Below are 9,140 nucleotides of genomic sequence, written 5' to 3'. Positions count from 1 at the left end.
GAAATCCCTATCAAAATGTCATAGTAAAAATCATTGAAGAGAAAATTTCGATCTTTTTTGTTTTTCTGCTCTGACGTAGACTGACGCATTTCTTACCCCTTATTCCTGTACATAAATTATGCCTCCCGGGATGGAATAAATCGAAATTAAAAATTTCAAAACTGTCTTCTTTCAGCTACGCAACTGCTAACACACACACACACAGACATATATATATATATATATATATATTGAAAAATCATAACATTGAAGGTTAAAATAAATATATCTGCAGATATACTATTTACGTAATTATTTTCAAAAATTTCAATAGTACAAAATTTTTGAATTAATTTTTATTTATCATTAATCGTGCTTTATTTTTTTATCTTCAAATTTAAGTATAGAAAGAACATTTCCTGCATCAGATTAACATTTAACATTACGCTTTTAACTAAAATAACTTGAAATATTTCACTCTTTACATAATTAATCGCGCATTTGTATGAGATCATTCAGATAATATACAGAGCCCCCTTTTTTTTTTTGAAAGAATTATGAGACTTTTTTTTTTCTTCCGAATTTTATTTCCCAGCGAACAGGACCACGACTTCAAATTTATGTTCAAAGTCTGATGAAATTCATTCTTTCAAGAAATAAATTTGAAAAAGAATTTGACTAATAACAAAGTCTTTAATGAATGACTTTCGCACATTGTAACTTTCATACAAGTGATAAATTCAGCAAATTCTCACTTTACTTAAGCGTTATTTGGTAGCATGCAAAAATTAGCCTTGCCACCATTATAAGTTCGGGGTTTTTGTTATTATTGTTTTGTTCATGTTTTAAATTATTTCATTTGCCATTTTCATTTTTTTTTTCAAATTTTTTCAAATTTAATTTTTTTTTTCAAATTTGAATAAATCAATTGGTTTTTAATTGCTAATTATTTTTTCTGCCAAATTTCAGTTGCGTGATTTTCTTTTTTTTTCTTCTTTTTTTTTAAATGGGAAGAGAACAAAATAAAATTCTAGTTTAATTTACTTATTTTTGCTTCGCGTTTTAAAGCAACACTATGGCTACTTTGGGACGGACCTCATAATTCTGAACAGCTGTCAGATGACAAGGACGGCACCTGAATTGGCAATCCAATCCTCTCCAATCTTTCACGCCGCGCCAGTCGGAGGACGTTTGGCCCCGAAGGGTTTAGTGTGTACCTGATCCGCTTACACGACGGTTCTTCTGTGAAATCGGATCTCGAACCTAAAACCCTCTGGTTGTCCGTCAGGCCGACCGCGACCCTGAATAAAATTCGAGATCATTTGTTTTAGATAGTTTTTTACGTATCTTTTAAAGCATGTACGAGAAAATGGATGCAGATAATCATTAGATGAACTTTTTTCTGTAATATTTTGACTGCTAACGAAATAGAATATCCACAGTATATTTTAATATTTAATACGCCATGTAGGATCCAAGAATTTAATTATAAATGTGAATAGGTAAAAAATGACTCCTTGATTATTTGATAATCGAATGCCCAAATCAAGGCGGAAAGAAATTGCAAATAAAGTTGGATACTGGCAATTTTTATTGCATATAATTCCAAAAAATGCGTTATTCAGTGTTAGGATTTGACAACATCGTCAGCAATTAATGAATTACCTAAGTTTCCTTTCCAAATATAAACAAGCCACGTTTAAAATAAATATGTTTTGATTTGAGCCTTTTTTCCCGATAATTTAATTTCTGTCCCATTTTCAACATAATCGTAAAAACAATGGAAGAAAATAAATTAAAAGTGCAAAAATAATCAATAGAAGAAAGTTTTAAAAGATGTACAGCTAGAAAGAAAAGTAATCTCTTTCAAGTTCGTTGCAAGCACGTTTACATCTACATGGATGTCGGTATTGAAATTTTAATTTATCAATTTATTGGGTTTCATTTTCGGAAGATGTTTTTAAATGCTTCCAATAAATACCAATTTCCGTCATACCAATGGGGGCTACACGGATATAAAGAGCTAACCCAGGCCGGTTATAACTGTGAATTATCGTGTTTACTTGTAATCGGAGGGACATTTCTCATGGATGGATTCTATAAAAGATAATTTTTGCGTAATGATCCCTACCAAATCTTATTCCAGACCTGTTATATTTGTGAATGATCAAATTTGTTAGATTGGAAATTCTAAGAATATTTTTTTGGACTCAAATGTCTAGAATAGAGATTTCTCAATTCCTCATCGTTTTTATGAATTCTGGAGTTCCTTAACTTTTTATATAAGAGGATGCAAAAAAGAACCAGAATGGCAGAGAAATTGTACGTTTACCTATCCATTCTTTTGATCTTGGTAATTCAATCACAGAGGTAGAAAGATTGAATTTGGAATGCAATTTTTATGTTCCAATTATATAATAGATCTGAATCCGATTTTTAGAGGATCTATTAAAAGACCTTTACGTATGTTCGCATATATGTACATGCAAAAGTTCAAATAGACAATGGTTTTTCGTAAGTTGATTCATCGCTAAAATTACGGATCTGTGTTAAAAAGCTTCATTCCAATCAATCAAGGGTAAGACTCCAGAAGTACGCTATTATTTCCTTTACAACAAGAAGCAGAAAATTGTCAAGTGGACGAGGGGCTAATGCATCAGTTACATAGACTAATTTTTTTTTTCAGCCAGAGAGATGCACCACTGTATTTTATAGTCATTGTCAGTATCTTAAGAAATGATACGCGAGTTGTGATGGATGTCTCGTCCGCTAAATGGAGCCGCTCCATTTACCGCGAGGAGTCTGGATCCAGACACGGAAAGGAAAACGGTGCGCTTCCACTGAAGCACAGAAAATGAAATTCCCGCAGCCATTTCGGAAAGAGAAACAGTTTTTTGACAAGGAATTCCGTAGGATCGAGGGAAATTGTTAATATATAAAGTTAATCCGAATCGGCTTCTAAATACATAGAGAAAAATAAAAGGAGTTTTCACAGATAACGGATTGTTCTCTGTCTAGGCGTGCCGTTATTTAACGTTGAATTAACCCATTATTAGGAGCTCTGCTCTCTCAGAGCATAAGTATGTTTATCTGCAATATTTCCAGCTTTGAGTATTTTAAAATTAAAAATCAGAAATACATTTTTTTTTGTATTCACATACTTTAACCCTTTAAAGGGCCATTTTTTTTCTAGTCATATTATGTTAAAATATTTTGAGGCTTGGAATTAGAATAAGAAAGGGATTCATTTAGCTTATTAGATAAATTTAATTTGATTCATTAATTAATTTGGTTAATTAACAATTAAGTAACAAATCAAGACACATCATTTTGTGTAAGATAAAGAACTGAAGCATCTAAGTTTCTGTCTTTCTAAACAAATTTGTCAGAACTTATGCCAACCTGCATAATTTCATACAAAAACTGATAAATTTGGTGGGAAACCCTAGAAAGGGTTAATATAAACACTTCTTTTAGACTATGCTTAAATTGCACAATGCATAAAAGAACTACGCATTGTGCACTCTCCACAGTTCAGCTAGTTGTGAAAACTCCTGAGTTCAGATAGTTGGATCTAGAGCTATCAAATTTGGCACCTAGGTACTTCTTGAGTAGCAAGTGTTCCTAACAAAGGATTTTAAGGATTCTAGATTTTTAGTTAACAATCTAAACTGAAATGTTCCCTATAATAAATTTTAAGGATATTAATGTCCCCCCCCAAAAAAAAATCATTTATAAATTCAAAATTTAGTTTGGGTGAAATCGTTGCACATTTGCATTGGCGTTTATGAACTACACTTTGCACAACTTTGTTTCCGTGCAATTTTTCTCCTTTTCATTAAATTATTTTATCAAAATTAGTTTTGAATACAATTTGAAGCAATGCTGTTCCTTTATTTCACATTATTATTATTTTCGCATGCAACAAAAGCATTGATCATGAATAATCAAAACAAATTAATGGATTACGTACGACTGATAAACCGGTCCAATTGTCATCAAAAGTATCAATGTCAAAAATATGTGCCCTCCCCCCCTTCTTTCATTTTACATTGCAAATTTGCTTTATTGGCTTGTTTTAAATAAGTTCTCAAATGTGTAATAATAAATTAGTAAAATTCTTATTACACAGTTATATCTTTTGCTTTCTCGTTTACAAAATATACAAAAAGAAAATATCGAAATTGTCAAAAAAATCGAATTCTTGATTTTGACGAATTTTTACGTTTTAGATTTCCCTTTAGATCCCCAGAAAAAAAAATTAATGTCTGTTTGTCTGTAACCTCTAATTCGGAAAACCGCTTTGAGCTAGGCAGATGAAATTTGGTATACGGGCTTTACAGAAAATTTGAATAATTCTATCAAACTTTGAAATGAAATCCATGCATAGGAAATCTGCCCCTTGGACTGTCCCAATACAGAACGAACATGATTACTACAAACCGTAAAAAGTAAAGAGAACGTAAAAACAAAAATGAAAATGTTTGAAGAAAGCAACGTCATCACTGGCAAAAGCAAGCAAATGATAAATGCGATTAAATAAGGAAATAGGTGTAATATTTCGACTTGATTTAAATTTTGTTTACATTGACTATGAAAAATTGATTAAAAATTATAGAAGAACTGTGAGGAAATAAAATTGATGTCACAGAAAATATAAATATTTGTATTTTAAAATGGTGTAAAGAAATACTGTATATTTTAAGTTTTCATTCTTCTCACTCTTATCGATATAAATGCCATCAAAAAATAAAATAAAATAAACCATCTTTTTTTTTATTTATCTGATGGATGTTCAAACGTTTTATCCTCCCATTTTTACATCATTCGTCAAATATCTACCCCATTTTACCCTCGCGACATCTTGAGGGGGTAAGGGAAGAAAGAAAAGAAGTTTTTGCCATTTTCTGCGAGTCGATATTCAGAAGGAAAAAAATCCCTACAACATTTCCCTAAGCAGACGATTTCCCCCCTACCGATAACTGGAATCTCGATGCCCGCTCCTTCCGAATTCTGACTCATTCTGACAAACGACCGCGAGTTGGCAGGAACCCTCAGTTCTTAGGCATTCTTCGGCGGTGCAACACGTGCGGATATTCGTTTAGCGAGAAAAGCCTCGAAGTACTGCTGACTGGAGCTGTAAGATGGTCAGCAGGTTCTGGATTGACAACGGATAAACAGTTGGTGAATTCAAGCGTGTTCTTAGGATTACTGGCTGGTAAGTGCAAATGTTTGCTGAAGATATCTATGATTAAGACGATATTCATCGAAATTTAAAGTTCTGGAGAACTTTGCATCATTGTTTCACAATCCGGTTTTGAAAGAATCTAAAGTTTTAACCAAACAATTGACGCTCAAACTATTTGAATTGTATTTGGTTGTTGAAAAATTGACTTAATTTAAACAATTTCCTCACCTTTATAACTTCAGATGCAGTTGAAATGTGTGTATATTGCTTTCTTTATAAAGTTCTGCCGAATTCTTCATTCTGGTGTTTATTCCTAGGACTTTGAGAAAAGATATGGCTTCTAGTTCGCGAAATCGTAATGAATAACTGACATTCAAACCTTGTAATAGCATGTGAAAAAAGAAATTTTCTTTTTGAGATTGAAATTGTAATCAAGTATTAATTAAAGTAGACACTAATTATATGCCACATCGAATTATACGGGGAAATATTTTTGAACATTGAAATTAAATTTAAAGCAAAATTTTTGCCGATTTTAAAAACTTTGCTAAAAATAATTATCGAAAGAAACTGTAATTAAATAATAAAACTATTGATACTATATTTTTCCATATTTTAACCATTATTTCTTGTTGTGAAATGTTTTATTGTTATTTCGAAAACTTTAAAAGTACTTATCTATATAATTGATTTTTTTTTTGTGTGTGGGGGGGGGGAGGATAACAATTTCGATATCATTGTGACTAATTTGAACCTTTTTTTAGCAATGTTATCTAAATATTTTTTTAAAAGAATTGCACATTCAAAGAACGGAGAATTTTCAGCCAGATTTAAAAGAAAAATTGAATAGTTCAGCTAATTTTTATACAAATTCATTATAATAATTTATGCTATAATTGCAATTGAGAACTCATCTAAAAATAGATATAAACTTTGAAATCGAGCTTCAGATTTAAAATTTTAAAACTTCTTTTTATTTCTTTATTAAATGTATATTATAATTCTTTATTATATTTATCTGCTTAGAAATATTCGTCAAATCCAAGCACTACTGTCATTGTCTGTCATTGTTATGATTCCTTTTCGAGGATTTTTTTTCTTTCTGTATTGTTTTGAGAAAATGACTGGAATTTCAAATTCCGTATTTTAGAGTTTGATAACAGCATTAACTGCGTCTCTAACATCTTTTTGATATTCACACAAATTGGTTCTATTTATACAATCTGTTAGCTTGCTTTTAGTTTTATTATTTCAACTATTCTATACGTTCTTAAACTAACAGAACATATTTGAAATCGCAAAGATATTGTCAAATCATACTTCTGCATCTTCTGTATACTTCTTTCTATCTCGATTCTTTCATCTTACCAAGGAAACATAAAGGAAAAAAAAAAAAAAAAAAAAAAAAAAAACATAAGGGAAAAATGATTTGAATCAGTTCATTCTAATTTTACAAATAATCAAAAGCTTGTTTCTTTCTTATATTTTTTGCTCGTGGGGTAGTATATATACGAGTGAAATGTAGCTTCGATTTGATAAAGTTCCCGAAGCCTTTCCATAAACTTAGTTTTAGAGTAAATATTTAACATGAGATTAATTTAAAGCATTTCGTTATCTGAGTTTGTGAAGTACGATAATATATCACACAAAATCTGTGCTTATTCTACTAACTATTCTTGCTTGTCTGGAGGTTGGCGTGGCAAAAGAATATGGTACTCGAGAATTTTACTTTTTTTCTTCGGTAGTTTAACAAATGTAAATGGCACATGCCATTTTCGCGTTCGCACATCATACTTGGCTTTGAAAAATGACAAATGCGTTTAGTGATGGACAAACTGACCTCAGGTCAGATGAAGTTCATTTAAAAGTTCTCTTTAGCATTTATAGTTTCTATAAAAGTTTATAGCTTTTAGAAATTTTGCATTTTTTCAAAAGATATAGCTTTTATAGATACAGGACCGATTATCAAACTATCAAAACTGCCATTAAATATGGGACCTTGGTTTTTTCGATGCTTAAATTTTGTTTTTAAGGAAATTTAGTTAATTGGGTGCTTTCATTTGATTTACGTAGGTTATTTTTACGTAGGTAAGTCAAATTTTTTAAAAACTTAATTCAGACATTTAAATTTTAGAACATTGCTTTTAGATGTCCTCAATCTTTCAAATTTGTTTGTAGATCATTGTGATCCAAATTTTTTTCAGTTGACTAAATGATTCACATATCAACGACTTTCGCAAATTTTGCAATTAAGTATTTAGATTGTAATAAAACAAGTATTATTTTGTACAATTTTATTAAAAATTGCTTCTTTTATACGCGGATTACTGAAACCAATTCTTTGACAATCACCTCTTTTTAAATATTTTATTTCAGTTTGTCATAATATTTATTATTTAAACTGCTTACATGAAGTTTAAACTAAAATCGACAATTATGATTTTTGAAATTGAAAGGCAAAGGGTCCCTTGAATGTAAATTGCCTTAAAAGGCCATATTGTCACGTAGATACTTTAGTGTGGAACGCAATGACACACACGAAGTAGAGCTAAACCAGTTTATTAACTCAACTCAGAACTGAGAACACAAATCTTCTGCTTTTGTACTAGCTGGGAAAGTTCCAGAATACTTTTCTGGAGACAGTAAGAAAAGTCCAGAACACTTGGCTGGTAAACTTAAGAAATGTCCAGCATCTTCTGGAACATGAAATAAAGGGAAACATAAAATCAAGGAATTAAATATTTACACAAACTGTGAATCGCATTGTCTCCGGCAGGATTCGAACTTACAATCTCTTGATTATGAAATCAGTGTTATGACCATTCGGCCATGGAGAGTCGACTGTCTCTGTTCAATGCAGCAATATAGTTCCAAATCCAGTCATGAGACTAGATGTGGTATTATTATGAAAAAAATTCTTTCATGTAATTTGGAATTATAATTTCTTATTATAAAACACCGATCTCTGTACTAATAAATTCATCTCCTGGATGTCCTCCAAGACAAATGATTGAGACATCCTCCACTGTTACCATGATACCATACCACCACATTAAATCTCTTCTTAAATATTTCATCTGAGGGAATGATTTTGGGTTTGGATTCTTGTATTTCGGACCGTTAATGTAACGCTGTGTTTAAAGCATGACTAATTCTTCGTAGCGATTCTATATAAAGTTGTTAAAAATAGATTAAGACATTAAAATTTCCTGAATAATCATGTTGAATTTCATTCAAATTAATAGCTCTTCAGTTCTTTTTTTTTTGTTGTTGTTGTGACTAATGCAAAATTTTTAATGCTCAAAATGGAATAACTATAATTGTAACAAATTTTAAGATCATTTAACGTGAAGTACTCTTCGAAAAAATTGGACATAACACCTTATTTATTAGTAAATGTTAGTTTCCATTTTTATTAAAACTATTTAGTTTTTTTATTAAAGCTTTTTTATTAAATACAATATTTTACTATAATGCCTATTTGTCAAGCATCAATTTAGTGTAATATCATAAAATATTTTATAAAAATGAGCTACTTTGAGAATATTCTATACAGATTGCAAATTACATATTATATGTACGGAAATACTGACACTCTTTGAGAAGATATTCAGAATATGATTAAATTTCATACGTAATCATTGCATTTCTTGTATCGTTCATTGAATTTCAATAATAGAATTGAATGTTTAAAATACACCTATTAGTAAAGGTTGACTGCATACAGAGGCGAGAATCAGAAATTGAAATGCATTAGCTGGAGAAACCAGGAGCGTTTTCTGCCCTCGATGCTTTGTAACGTTTTATGCTTCTCAATATAATGAAAATGACTTTTAAAAGTCTCTTCGGTGAGTTATGTAAGGAATTTTATAAGGACCGTTTGATCGTCGTACATGCGAATCTATTAAGATGGTCATCCCTTTGTGAGATTTAATCCAAAACTACACGCGCTCAAATGATAAAAAAAAAAAAA

General features: G+C 30.7%; 1 protein-coding gene across 1 annotated transcript in view; it reads left to right on the top strand.

Annotated features, from left to right (window-relative positions):
• The first annotated feature begins 5,012 nt into the window (after positions 1-5,012).
• The window catches only part of LOC129965577 (uncharacterized), a 29,772-nt gene continuing 25,644 nt past the window's right edge, over positions 5,013-9,140 (top strand). Inside the window, exon 1 of the mRNA XM_056079594.1 lies at positions 5,013-5,197. The gene's annotated coding sequence lies outside the window, so the exon portion shown is untranslated. The remainder of the gene's footprint in view (positions 5,198-9,140) is intronic.

Source organism: Argiope bruennichi, chromosome 4 (assembly GCF_947563725.1).
Source record: "Argiope bruennichi chromosome 4, qqArgBrue1.1, whole genome shotgun sequence".
Taxonomy (NCBI): domain Eukaryota; kingdom Metazoa; phylum Arthropoda; class Arachnida; order Araneae; family Araneidae; genus Argiope; species Argiope bruennichi.
The sequence above is the reverse complement of the archived record's forward strand: the minus strand, read 5'-3'. Positions and strand labels throughout refer to the sequence as shown.